The sequence below is a fragment of the Bombina bombina genome, chromosome 2, assembly GCF_027579735.1.
Source record: "Bombina bombina isolate aBomBom1 chromosome 2, aBomBom1.pri, whole genome shotgun sequence".
NCBI lineage: Eukaryota > Metazoa > Chordata > Amphibia > Anura > Bombinatoridae > Bombina > Bombina bombina.
This window is the reverse complement of record NC_069500.1, coordinates 524,510,545-524,525,752: the sequence shown is the minus strand read 5'-3', so window position 1 is coordinate 524,525,752 and position 15,208 is coordinate 524,510,545. Positions and strand designations below refer to the sequence as shown.

Below are 15,208 nucleotides of genomic sequence, written 5' to 3'. Positions count from 1 at the left end.
ACAGACCCCCAAGACCCACCGTTGGAAAGGTAATCGCCTAATCTTCCCAACAGTGTAAGTCTGAAATAAATAATAAAAAAATATATTTTAAAAAAATATAAAATAAAAAATACATTTAAAAAACCTTAGCACCCAGGTGGGAAAGTGCTTAGCACTCAAAGGGTTAATAAGTAATGGTTTCATATATGGCATTTCATTAGCTAAAGTTTACCATCACTTTAAAAAGTGTGATCATTAAAAAGGGACAGTCAAAAAAACAAAAAAAAAAAACAAACGATGATTTAAATAGGGCATGTCATTTTAGACAACTTCCCAATTTACTTTTATCACCAATTTTGCTTTGTTCTCTTGGTATTCTTAGTTGAAAGCTGAACCTAGGAGGTTCATATGCTAATTTCTTAGACCTTGAAGACTGCCTCTTATCTGAATGCATTTTGACCACTAGAGGGCATAAGTTCATGTGTTTCATAAAGATAACATTAAGCTCATGTACGTGAAGTTACCTAGGAGTGAGCACTGATTGGCTAAAATGCAAGTCTGTCAAAAGAACTGAAATAAGGGGGCAGTCAGCAGAAGCTTAGATACAAGTTAATTACAGAGGTAAAGTGTATATTATTATAACTGTTGGTTATGCAAAACTGGGGAATTGGTAATAAAAGGGATTATATTTATTTTTAAACAACAAAAATTCTGGTGTTGACTGTCCCTTTAACATAGTAACAACCTAAAAATTAGAGCTGCTTTTGGAAACCTCATTCCTTCTACTTTTATTTTAAAGGGATTATTAAAGGGGCAGTTTACCCAAACGTTTCTCCCCTTTAAATTGTTCCTAATTATCCATTTTACCTGCTGGTGTATTAAATTGTTTACAAGTAGCTGGTTTACCTTTTTCCAGCATTTCAAATAGCTGATTTAGCCTGTGGGATCCCAACCTGCACTGTAAGTTTCTATTCTGCAATCTAGGTTATTGACAAGCTTAACTAAACGCATCCAGCAGAAGAAATTACACTCCCAATGGGCTGCAGGATAGTTAGAGCAATGGAAAATTAACATTTTATTATTTCTTTAAGGTTAACAAACAGATATAAGATAAGTAAGCAAGTGTGCATACACAAGTTATAACATACTAAGATCTGATATTACTGACAAGCTCAACGCATTTCAATAGACTGTGGTTTAAAAGCACAAAACCAGCTAATTAATCTACAAAAACCTGAAAAACAGAATTTATGCTTACCTGATAAATTACTTTCTCCAACGGTGTGTCCGGTCCACGGCATCATCCTTACTTGTGGAAATATCTCTTCCCCAACAGGAAATGGCAAAGAGTCCCAGCAAAGCTGGCCATATAGTCCCTCATTCGACCGACGGACAGGAGGAACCCCTTGAAGAACTGAAAGAACTAGATTTAAACTCCAGGGAGGAGTCAAAGGTCTGTAAACAGGCTTGATCCTAACCAGAGCCTGAACAAATGCTTGAACATCTGGCATAGCTGCCAGTCGTTTGTGTAGTAAGACAGATAAAGCAGAAATCTGTCCCTTTAGAGAACTCGCAGATAATCCTTTATCCAAACCTTCTTGTAGAAAGGAAAGAATCTTAGGAATTTTTACCTTATTCCAAGGGAATCCCTTGGATTCACACCAGCAGATATATCTTTTCCATATCCTATGGTAAATCTTTCTAGTTACCGGTTTTCTGGCCTGAACCAGAGTATCAATCACCGAATCAGAAAACCCACGCTTTGATAGAATCAAGCGTTCAATCTCCAAGCCGTCAGCTGGAGGGAGACCAGATTTGGATGTTCGAATGGACCCTGAACAAGAAGGTCCTGTCTCAAAGGTAGCTTCCATGGTGGAACCGATGACATATTCACCAGGTCTGCATACCAAGTCCTGCGTGGCCACGCAGGAGCTATCAAGATCACCGAGACCCTCTCCTGTTTGATCCTGGCTACCAGCCTGGGAATGAGAGGAAACGGTGGGAACACATAGGCTAGGTTGAAGGTCCAAGGCGCTACTAGTGCATCCACGAGAGTCGCCTTGGGATCCCTGGATCTGGACCCGTAGCAAGGAACCTTGAAGTTCTGACGAGACGCCATCAGATCCATGTCTGGAATGCCCCATAATTGAGTCAACTGGGCAAAAATCTCCGGGTGGAGTTCCCACTCCCCCGGATGGAATGTCTGACGACTCAGATAATCCGCTTCCCAGTTTTCCACACCTGGGATGTGGATCGCAGATAGATGGCAGGAGTGATTCTCCGCCCATTGAATTATTTTGGTTACTTCTTTCATCGCCAGGGAACTCCTTGTTCCCCCCTGATGATTGATATACGCAACAGTCGTCATGTTGTCTGATTGGAATCTTATGAATCTGGCCTTTGCAAGCTGAGGCCAAGCCCTGAGAGCATTGAATATCTGAGAAAGGCCAGAACGATGTCTGTATGAGCCTTTGCTTTTGAAAGGGACGACGCTTGTATTAGAATGGTACTACTGCAATGCCACTCGGTCTTAGAACCGCTAGAAGGGACCCGAGTACCTTTGTGAAAATCCTTGGAGCAGTGGCTAATCCGAATGGGAGGGCCACAAACTGGTAATGTTTGTCCAGAAAGGCGAACCTTAGGAACTGATGATGTTCTTTGTGGATAGGAATATGTAGGTACGCATCCTTTAGTTCCACGGTAGTCATAAATTGACCTTCCTGGATAGTGGGTAGAATCGTTCGAATGGTTTCCATTTTGAACGATGGTACCCTGAGAAATTTGTTTAGGATCTTTAAATCCAGAATTGGTCTGAAGGTTCCCTCTTTTTTGGGAACTACGAACAGATTTGAGTAAAATCCCATTCCTTGTTCCTTCATTGGAACTGGGTGTATCACTCCCATCTTTAGCAGGTCTTCTACACAATGTAAGAACGTCTGTCTCTTTATTTGGTTTGAGGATAAGTGAGACATGTGGAACCTTCCCCTTGGGGGTAGTTCCTTGAATTCCAGGAGATAACCCTGAGAAACTATTTCTAGCGTCCAGGGATCCTGAACATCTCTTGCCCAAGCCTGAGCAAAGAGAGAGAGTCTGCTCCCCACTAGATCCGGTCCCGGATCGGGGGCTACTCCTTCATGCTGTTTTGTTAGCGGTAGCAGGCTTCTTGGTCTGCTTACCCTTGTTCCAGCCTTGCATCGGTTTCCAGGCTGGTTTGGACTGTGAGGCATTACCCTCTTGCTTAGAGGATGCAGAATTAGAGGCCGGTCCGTTCCTGAAATTACGAAAGGAACGAAAATTAGACTTATTCTTGGCCTTGAAAGGCCTATCTTGTGGGAGGGAGTGGCCCTTTCCCCCAGTGATGTCTGAGATAATCTCTTTTAATTCTGGTCCAAAGAGAGTTTTACCCTTGAAGGGGATGTTAAGCAATTTTGTCTTGGATGATACATCCGCTGACCAAGACTGCATGCCACAATTGCAAACCCTGAATTTTTCGCCGCTAATCTAGCTAATTGCAAAGCGGCATCTAAAATTAAAGAGTTAGCCAACTTAAGTGCGTGAACTCTGTCCATAACCTCCTCATATGGAGTCTCTCTACTGAGCGACTTTTCTAGTTCCTCGAACCAGAACCACGCTGCTGTAGTGACGGGAACAATGCACGAAATGGGTTGTAGAAGGTAACCTTGCTGTACAAAAATCTTTTTAAGCAAACCTTCCAATTTTTTATCCATAGGATCTTTGAAAGCACAACTATCTTCGATAGGAATAGTAGTGCGCTTGTTTAGAGTAGAAACTGCCCCCTCGACCTTAGGGACTGTCTGCCATAAGTCCTTTCTGGGGTCGACCATAGGAAATAATTTCTTAAATATAGGAGGGGGAACAAAAGGTATGCCGGGCTTCTCCCACTCCTTATTCACTATGTCCGCCACCCGCTTGGGTATAGGAAAAGCGTCGGGGTGCACCGGAACCTCTAGGAACTTGTCCATCTTGCATAATTTTTCTGGAATGACCAAGTTGTCAATCATCCAGAGTAGATAACACCTCCTTAAGCAGTGCGCGGAGATGTTCTAATTTAAATTTAAATGTCACAACATCAGGTTCAGCCTGTTGAGAAATTTTTCCTGAATCTGAAATTTCCCCATCTGACAAAACCTCCCTCATGGCCCCTTCAGATTGGTGTGAGGGTATGACAGAACAATTATCATCAGCGCCCTCCTGCTCTTCAGTGTTTAAAACAGAGCAATCGCGCTTTCTCTGATATGCAGGCATTTTGGATAAAATATTTGCTATGGAGTTATCCATTACAGCCGTCAATTGTTGCATGGTAATAAGCATTGGCGCGCTAGAAGTACTAGGGGCCTCCTGCGTGGGCAAAACTGGCGTAGACACAGAAGGAGATGATGTAGAACCATGTCTACTCCCTTCATCTGAGGAATCATCTTGGGCAATTTCATTATTTGTGGCAGTACTGTCCTTACTTTGTTTGGACGCTATGGCACAATTATCACACAATTTTGAAGGGGGAGACACATTGGCTTTCATACATATAGAACATAGCTTATCTGAAGGCACAGACATGTTAAACAGGCTTAAACTTGTCAATAAAGCACAAAAACCGTTTTAAAACAAAACCGTTACTGTCTCTTTAAATTTTAAACAGAGCACACTTTATTACTGAATATGTGAAAATATATGAAGGAATTGTTCAAAATTTACCAAAATTTCACCACAGTGTCTTAAAGCATTAAAAGTATTGCACACCAATTTTCAGAGCTTTAACCCTTAAAATAAGATTTAACCCCTATACAGTCCCAGCTACCGCCTTTGCTGTGACTTTACCAAGCCCAGAGGGGAATACGATACCAAATGAAGCCTTCTAGGAACTTTTCCAACTACTCTCAGGTCCTCACACATGCATCTGCATGTCTTGTACTCAAAAACAACTGCGCAGTAAAGGCGCGAAAATGAGGCTCAGCCTACAACTGGGAAGGCCCTTCCTGACTGGAAAAGGTGTCTAACATAGTGCCTGACGTTAAAAAACGTTCCCCAAGTTTATAAGTGTGAATTATCAGCATAAACATGTATAAAATGTCCAAATAAAGCAATCGATTTAGCCCATAAAAGTGTCTACCAGTTTTATAGCCCATATTAAGCCCTTTATTCTGTTTGAGACTAAGAAAATGGCTTACCGGTCCCCATGAGGGGAAATGACAGCCTTCCAGCATTACATGGTCTTGTTAGAAATATGGCTAGTCATACCTTAAGCAGAAAAGTCTAACTGTTTCCCCCAACTGAAGTTACTTCATCTCAACAGTCCTATGTGGAAACAGCAATCGATTTTAGTTACTGTCTGCTAAAATCATCTTCCTCTCACAAACAGAAATCTTCATCTTTTTCTGTTTCAGAGTAAATAGTACATACCAGCACTATTTTAAAATAACAAACTCTTGATAGTAGAATAAAAAAAAACTACAACTAAACACCACATACTCTTAACCATCTCCGTGGAGATGTTGCCTATGCAACGGCAAAGAGAATGACTGGGGTGGGCGGAGCCTAGGAGGGACTATATGGCCAGCTTTGCTGGGACTCTTTGCCATTTCCTGTTGGGGAAGAGATATTTCCACAAGTAAGGATGACGCCGTGGACCGGACACACCAATGTTGGAGAAATGCAGTTTCTCATACGTTTTATACTCTGCAGCTGGTATAACAAGTCATTGAAAATACATTAAGGGAAAAGATTTTAAAGTATACTGCCCCTTAAATTTAACATTAAATGTATAAGTCAGATAGAGAATGCAGTTATGCCTATCTATATAAGTATTTATTACCATTTTTATACCATTCCATATAGTTTCATACTGGTACAATTTACATTTTAAACATTATACATTTGCATTGAAAACCAAACTTTACCATGCTAACTTGTTTGGCCAATTTAGAGGGTATTTAAGTTTATTTACTGTTCACTAACAATCTGCTTGTCTGAGAACGGGGTTGCCCTCTGAAATATAACAGTAAATAGTCTGTGTGTGTGTGTGTGGGGGGGGGGGGTTGCGTCAAATCCTGCAAGTGTAGACATGGACTGTTGAAACGGAAGTAAAAATGTTGGTGTCGTGGCTTCCTGGCTCCAAGAATGTGTGTAGCTCCATACTAAAATATTTATGCATAGTAAACAAATTGCAATGTACTATATATAGATAGCTTTCGGTAAATAACTTTAGCAAATTGTTTTTCCTCCTACCCAAGAGTAATTGGAGACCAACCTGTTTTTCCCACTATAGCTTTCATGAAATAGTCTATGTACAAGCCAATGCTGCAATCTTACATTGTTAGCCTATTTCAAAGAAGTGTAAGTAAATACTTTGGGATCGAAAGCACGAGTAACAATACACAGAAAGCTTCTGGAGAAGATATTTTGATAGATGTAAATTGTGAAACAATACATTTGTACATATCTGATCTTGACAAACCCAGGCTTTTGTTTCTTTCTTCTGGTTTAGAACAACATTTTGATCATTGTTCACATATTGGAGGGAAAAAAATAAAAGCTAAATCACCTGCCTCCTAAACTTCAAATAATTCCATAAATCGCTACCGTACATATGCTGATTGCTAACCTTATCAGAACATAAAGTAGTTCTCCCATCATTGCACATTTAACTTAAAGTTTGACCTGGATAATTTGTGTAGTTACTCTTGACATATTCAGCAACAGAGAGAGAGTAAGATTTGTGACAACCAAGTGGTTTACATATTACACCACAGCAACTACAGCTTTGGAAAACATTGAGACCACTGCAAAATTATCAGTTTTACTATTTATTAGGTATGTGTGAGTAAAATGTTTTAATCTATAAATTGTAAAATCTCCCAAAATCAAAAGTCATTTAGAGCATATTTGCAGAAAATGACAACTGGTCAAAACAAGTTCATATTCATTTTGAAACAATATTAAACGGTTTTAACTTAAGAGTTCAGTAATCAATATGTGGTGGAATAACTTGATTTTCAATCACAGCTTTCATGCATCTTGGCATGCTCTCCACATTGCTGTTAGGTGACTTTATGCCACTCCGGACGCAAAAATTCAAGCAGCTTGGCTTTGTTTGATGGCTTGTAGCCATTCATCTTCCTTTTGATCACATTCCAGTGAGACCACTGCCAGGGATTACCACAAACTCCTTGGAAAGTCACTTGACTGTAGTATGACATCAAGTGACCTACAAAAACAATGGCAAATGGGGGGGGGCGGAGCCTACAGCTGTTGCGGCATGACGTGTTTATGTGGGGCTCCTGATTCCAATGTCTTTAAGGGATTTATCTAAAAAAAAATGATAATCTGGGATAATCTATGAGTTCATTTAGCAGGATCTGCCTATGCTCTTCAGCTAAACTATGCACCGATCAGCCACGTGGCCTACACCGAGACTGTTCGTCTGTATTGTTTGAGCCGCTGTACATGTGCCCACACAGGACATTTTGGATATTATAAAGCTGGTTGTTTAAGATAAATAACTACTGAAGCTTCACTTAAATAGCATAATTTGTTATAAACCTCAGAGACTTAGTTTTACACTTGACCTTGTGCTATACTGCCTGTAGTACAATATGGAGTCCCTTGATGAACGGGAATCTCAAATCTTATAACTATTAGAAGACCACTTTATGGAATTAGAAAACAGGCTATGTACACTTCTGGGAGCTGCAAAGCCCACAAACTAGGGCTGTGTGATATGGGAAAAAAATGAATATGCGATTTTGGCCATGAAATATTGCAATTTTAATCACATTTTTTTTAAAAACTGTTAAAACATACATTTCTCAATTAAAAAAATGCAGTAAACCATACAGAATCTAAAAGGACATGTTTCTCATTGTTTAATAGAGGCTGAGAGCATTAAAATACAAACACCACAACTATTTTAAATGCAATGAGCTGCCTGTGCTGTGGTTACATAGTAGCCAGTTCTTACCACATTGGCCATGGTTTCTTGGCCAGTCAGTCAAGCTGTGGCTATGAGTAACATATACAGCAGTGTATGCATGGAGATACATGAATAGTGCTGACTTCCAGAAGAATTATTTATGTTTCTAAGTACAGTAAATGTATGCACACAGCTGCATATGTTACCCATAGCCACAGCTTGACTGACTGTCCAAGAAACCATGGCCAATGTGGTAAGAACTGGCTAAAAGGCTACTATGTAACCACTGCACAGACAGCTAATTTCATTTATATTAGTGGGTTTGTATTTTTATGTACTGTAAACTGTACTATAATAGGACATGGCTATGCTGATGTAGAAAACATGCTTTGCTGTTGATTGAAAATGAGAGAATGCTTACTTGAAGGGACATACAAAATAACATTTTTCTCATGCTGCTATTATATTTACAATTTAAACAACTTTTTTCTATTTACACCATAATTCTATTAACATTTTTGCTTCATTCTCAAATATCCTTTGTAGAAGGATCTAGCACACATCAGTAAGCCTATGACAATGCAATGCATCCAGCCTTACCATACAGATACTGGTGACACCATACCTCACTCTATCCTGGGTCACTGTGCCTCAGCACACAGGTCAGTGGCACCATACATCTCTCTTTGAATGTGGTTATGCATATAAGTCTCTATCCCGTCATTGCATACAAAGCCTAAATCATGGCATTGGCAGTACTGCCCACGGAACATGTGTCTGCTCCAATAAAGGAGTAACCCTAACTGTGCCAACCAGTTCCTAGTAAATGTAGTTGTATTTACTATTGTGCATTAAGTACAATGACCTGGCACTCTTCAATCTCCTCACCCATGTAATTACCGATGGCCCCTGTACCCTGCCCATGATGTGGCCGGTTACACTCATACACAGCGGTTCCACACCCATGTGCACTCTCAGCCTATTGTTCTATGCCTGTTACCCTATCTTCTCTCTCCATGCCTTCCCACTCACTGAGCTCGGCTGCCCACAATTACCTGCCCTTATGTGCCCATGTCAAAGAGCTTTACGAACGTGCTTTCATGATAAATATATTTACCCGACAACAGTGTGCGCGTCCCCAGCACCATTTCTCAAGTGATTAGTCATCCTGGCAGCCATAACCATTCCTGGGAAGTTTCCCTTCTCTTTGCGATGGCTTTAAAAATGAGTAAGTACTTTACTGGACTATGACAATGCAGTAGGAGCCAGCTGAGGTTCTGCATTTCACTCACTGATTCTGTATCCCATGCTGACATAGTCAGGATCGCCGTGACGCCTGCCATGAACTATGCTCTTCTAATACGCGCCTCTGGAAGTTTTGGTTTACATTAAAAAAAAAAATTAAAAAAAAAATACGACCTTGTGGATTCCAAAATCGCATAGCCCTAAAATCGCGATTAATCGAACGATACGATTTATCGCACAGCCCTACCACAAACTAAATTGCCTGCCGATGATTAGTAAGAGCTCTGCAATCAGGCTAACAGCGAGACAGCTTCTTTAAGAGGAGATAAGACAGAATCTGAATATTTGTATGGATGGGAAGACTAGGTTATAAATTCTTCAGTGCCGCACAAATTACCAGGCTTGTCTGCAGACAGAGTTCTTAAAGAGACATGTCAAAATGTTCTATATGATCTATGGGAGCACTTTGAGGAAACAAATGCAACTAGCATTCTGTCTAACAGCATAGATACTGAAGACAACTGATCAATTCAAGTTGCTAAGGACTTTTACTCCTATGATTCCGAGACTCTGCTTATTTATTGTGGATCCTGAACTTGCTACTAACCCCTGGTATTTCCTGTTTGACCAGGAGAGTAAAAGGTCACCATCCTAAAGGTGCTTCATTTTAAAACATTTGGAATAGATCATGCTCGCAGGGGAATCGGGTGAATATTTGCTGTATGTTAAGTGCTATTTTGATAGCTCACCCTGTTTCACTTATTCTGCAATTTACAGGGTCTACTGCTTTAAAGTCTTTCAGCTGAGTCGTTTTACTGACCTTTTTGTCCTGTCTCATCTGATATGCAGGATTTAAAACTGCTTCGGGAAGTTTGATCATTTCATTTATGATGACTGCCTACAGTCTGAGCCTATCAAAAACTTACTCTTCTATCTTATATACGTTTTTAATTCATCTTATGTCTCATATACGTTTTGCAAAAGTATCAGCTGTATGTATTGCAGTGCTATATTTTGTAGTTAATGAGGATAATTTTCAAATATAAGTTCCAAAAAGGAGAGACTTAATAATTATAATATCATGAGTAAATAATCGGTGCAGACCCTAAAAAACAATATACATCAAACAAAACAAGAATGCAATTTTATTTCTGATACAGCAAGGGAATTCAAAATTTGTCTAATAAAGCTTTGATTTAATTAATTTTTTTTTTTTTAAAAAACAGAAGTACTCTACAGTCAAAATAATAGGAATTTAGGCTATGAGGAGAGGTCGGCCAAACGGTCTGTTTTCTCTAGAGAAAAAAAAAAAAAAAAAAAAAAGAGCTTGAGAGGTGACACGATTACTTTAAATAAAATGTATTCAATGCCCATATATAGAGATGGCAGAAGATCTGTTTATTTCAAGAAATTATTTGTGACAAGAGGTCACAATTTAAGGCTGGAGGAAAGGAGATTTGATCTCCTGCAACAGAAAAGTTTTTTCACTGTAAGAGCAATCAAATTGTGGAACTCATTGCCTAAACAGGTGGTGAATGCCAATACCTTAGATACATTTCTGGCTAGAAACAGAATTCCGGTATATGATTGCTTGTGTTAAATGGGTCACCTTTTTTAATGGGATTAATTTAAGCTCAACTAGAGTTGTTTTGTAAATATATTAAAAAGGGATAGTATAGTCAAAAATAAACTTTTGTGATTCAGATAGAGCATGTAATTTTAAACAACTTTCTAATTTACTCCTATCATAAATTTTTCTTCATTCTCTTGGTATCTTCATTTTAAAAAGCAGGAATCTAACCTTAGAAGCTGGCCAATTTTTGGTTCAGCACCTGGGTAGCACTTGCTGATTGGTTGCTAAATGTAGCCATCCAATCAGCAAGCGATACCCTGGTGCTGAGTCAAAAATGTGCCGGCTCCTAATATTACTTTCCAGCTTTTTTTACTAAAGATACTAGGAGAACAAAGAAACATTGATAATAGGAGTAAATTAGAAATGTGCTTAAAATTGCATGCTCTATCTGAATCATAACAGTTTATTTCTGACTAGATTATCCCTTTAAGATTAGTATAGGTTGAACTTGATGGACCTCTGTCTTTTTTCAACCTCATCTACTGTTACATAGAGGAAACGGGCCACGCGATTCGAAGTGAACTTACTCATAGGAGGCATGTAGAACTAAACAATAGCCAGTGGATGTATATGCAAAGACCACAGCTCCTGCTGCTCTCAAGGTCTGTTTACTCAAAACTTCTCCACTTTAATGTGTTCCCAATGATCCACTTTACCTGCTGGATTGTATTAAATGGTTTACAAGTATTTCCTTTACCCGTATATTGGCATTTTAAATAATTTATTTAGCCTGTGGTATCCCCACCTATTCTGAAAGTATCTGGGCTTAGGACCTAGCTATAGATAAGTGGTGTAAATACAGACAGCAGAAGAAATAACACTCTTAGTGGGGTATAGATGAGATAAGGTAATAAAATTATATTTTTCCATTGTTCTCTCCAAGTATTGGTCTTTGGTTTAAGGACAGATATAAGATAAAGAAGCATGTATATGTACATAATGTGATAAAATAATGAGATCCGATTATATCTACAAGCTCAACCCATATTATTAGGTTGTGGCTTCAAAAAACAAAATCAGCTATTTAATATACACAAAAACTCTGTAGTTGGTAAAATTACTTTGATTGGAAACAAAGTATTCTAGGATTACTGGGCACTTGTGATATATGCTATGTATACTATTTGATCTGGATAGCCAGATAATATAGCTACATGGGTATAATTTTAAGTGATTTAAATGTAATGTTTGTTTAGCTCTAAGAAGAGCATATAAAAATGTTCCATTACAGGTGCAACTCTTGGCTATATATTTGGGCTTAGAAACTACCCATATAAACAAAATTAGCTTCCAGTTTTTGGCAATTAATTATACATTCCCTAGTTTTATTATTCCCCTACAATAGTAACAACTATAATTTTACTAGGGGATTCATATTTTCATATGTCCCTTAAAAGTCCCCATTAGATATAGTTTTTTACTTTATGGGTCCATGAGAGGGAGAGACACACAGGGGAGGAAGGGAGGGAGAGACACACAGGGGAGGAAGGGGGTCTAGCATGTGCCCTTATCGTATGCAATTGCACCATGCTTTTATTATACTTGTAATTGTTAATCTTAAAATATATTTGTGCTAAGGTATTATGCATAAATCCCTTCATCAATTAGAATCAAAGCAGGGACAGGATAAGGATTAGACTGTAGAGCACTAGAGTATGGTCATCTTCTCTGACAAGTGCAATGTTCATCTTTGCCCAAAACCTGGTTGTCGAATGGTTAGGAGACATGGACAGTGGTCTTAATTTTTTTTCAGAGCTGTATATCATTTGACGCTATTAGATTTTATATTTAATTAGGTGTAGTAAAACAACCGTAGCAATATACCGATTTATTTTGTCTCCATTTCCTGTAATTTAATTCTGAACATTGTGGGCTTTACAATTACTGTTAAAATTGAAAGTGCAGACTCAAGATGTAACATTGCTATAGTCTACACATTAAAGGGACACTAAATCCAATTTTATTTTTCTTTCAGGATTCAGATATAGCATGCAATTTTAAGCAACTTTCTAATTTACTCTTATTTTTCTTTGTTCTCTTGCTATCTTTTATTTAAAAAAGCAGGAATGTGATGCATAGGAGCCGGACCATTTTTGGTTGAGAACCTTGTTTATTGGTGGGTAAATGTAAGCCTCCGAATAGCAAGTGTAACCCATGGTGCTGAACCTAAAATGGGCTGGGTGCTAAGATTAACATTCCTGGTTTTAAAATAAAAAGATAGCAAGAGAACGAAGAAAAATTGATAATAGGAGTAAATTAGAAAGTTACTTAAAATGTCATGTTCTATCTGAATCATGAAAGAAAAAAAAAGTGTGTGTATAGTGTCCCTTTAATTGGCTGCACTCTAGTAAACAATGTATAAATCATACCTTACTAACCTCAACAGAGAAGGAATTCTAGGTTACAATGTGGCAATGCCAATTGCTTTATGGGAATTAAAACTGTACACTTATTTTTCCTAGTATTTTCAATAAACAAAACAAATTAATATTTGTTTTAAATACATCCTTATAGCTAGAATTTATTCGGTTTAATATCCCTTTAACAATAAAATTATAGTAGATATGTGCCTTTAAAAATATCTTAAAGTTTTAAAAGCATTTCAAACTTGCAGAACTCTGCTACTATGGTGAGCAGGTTTACGTTATTTTCCTTGGTTGTGGCCAATTATAAATGAACACTGCGCTAAGTAACCAATTTGTAGCACAGACAGGACAGGTATTTTGCAACATAGGTTGTTACATAATTTGTTTAGCATAGGTATTTGACAGTCGAATTAAGCAAAGTTGTATATGACAATGTTTTATTTCCATGAATTAATGGTTCCTGATACGACCTAATATTTGCCTCACTTCTGCACGCACATTTCATAACAATAAACTGCAGTTTGTTCTGATGTCACAAGTAATGTATTATCGTTGCTAATAATGTTGCAAAATCTGTACACAGATAACCGATCAAAGTATGTGATGAAAAAAAGTGGTATTGCTCCTAAATAACTAAAACACTCATAAATCGACCCCATCAGTGTATTCGGACCAACGTACAGTTTCCATAGTAGAATAAAACGGTACAAACAATAATTTAGAAAACAAATAAGTTTACCGTGCTTGAATGTTGCTAACCATACGATGTATTTATCAGAGAATGGTGTTTAATTAATAGAATTATATGCAAAAGCATATTTTTTAAGAACCAAGTACTGGGAAACGAAGGCTGGGAGTGAGCCTTGTGTACAGAACTCGCATACAGGTAGGTGGTCAACTAAACTAGCTTGGGAGTTGCTTCGTCACATATTTAAAAAGATTTTGTGCAGTTATCTAGGGTTTGGTGTTTAATTAGATTCACTCGTTTAGAATATTGTGCAACATGACTACAGCAAACGACCCTAAGTACATATAAAAGGAGAACTTGGTGAACCCGGTTATATTTAACCACGTATACTGCACAACATCATAACACTGCCATCATCACTATATCGATATTTACACGACAAACATTTTTTCTATATATCCCCACCATTCCTTACTGCCTTTATCTCACCCCAGTATCCCTACCGTTCAGTCCGTTGTAAAATAAGATGGAGGCCAAACCCTTATTTCTCGAACCTTCCTCTTTCCTTCACCTTCACAGGGGTTCTGTTAAGAGCCAATCAGAAGATGTAACGTCAGAGACAAAGGTAGGCTAACAGCGATGGACTAATGGAGACAGAGTGCAAGTTAAAAAAACAAACCAATCAATGAGCTGGTTGATGAATGTACGAATACGAGGATTGAAACGCAAGTATCCTCCATACGTAAACAAAGCTGTAGTAGGGGTGGGGCTATCAATCTCCCAAAAAAAAAAAGCGTTATCAAATAAATATGGCTACCTCTACAGTATGCCAGTGTTGCTTTGTTTTAGTGTCGATTGAAAAGGTTGTTGCCATATGTCTTGTAACTTAGTGAGGTAGTTTGGTAAGCAGATACTAATGGGGATAATTACTTGCTTTATGTTATATATCTGGATAATCAATACTCATTGATTGTGTGTGCAAGTGTCCCCAATTTTATAATGCAAAAAGGAACGTGTTTTACTATTTCCGAAAGTGTTAACAGTTATTTGTGTGTTACTGGGTCTGAGGGTCAGATTTAATTATCTGTGCCATGTAAACAAAACAAAAAATAATAGCAATGCTAAATGTACCAGACTTAAAAAAAAAACTTATAAATCAGTGTACTTTGTGTGTTCAAAACAATGTTGCATGTTACTAGCACAAATGGGATGATACATAAATTGTCTGGGATACTGGCATAAAATGGGTTAAACAATTGTTTGTGTGCACTTACTCAAACAGGGTTATATTAGTGTTCTGTCTGTTTGCCAGAATGAAATTCCAAGGTACCGCCAGGGTGTCTATTAGTACCGCATTAGGGTCCCTTGAC

General features: G+C 38.2%; 1 protein-coding gene across 2 annotated transcripts in view; it reads right to left on the bottom strand.

Annotated features, from left to right (window-relative positions):
* RBM23 (RNA binding motif protein 23) overlaps nucleotides 1-14,463 on the bottom strand; it is a 93,200-nt gene extending 78,737 nt beyond the window's left edge. For both annotated transcript variants that reach the window (XM_053702306.1, XM_053702307.1), the window contains exon 1: nucleotides 14,342-14,463. The gene's annotated coding sequence lies outside the window, so the exon portion shown is untranslated. The remainder of the gene's footprint in view (nucleotides 1-14,341) is intronic.
* Between the last annotated feature and the right edge of the window lie 745 nt (nucleotides 14,464-15,208).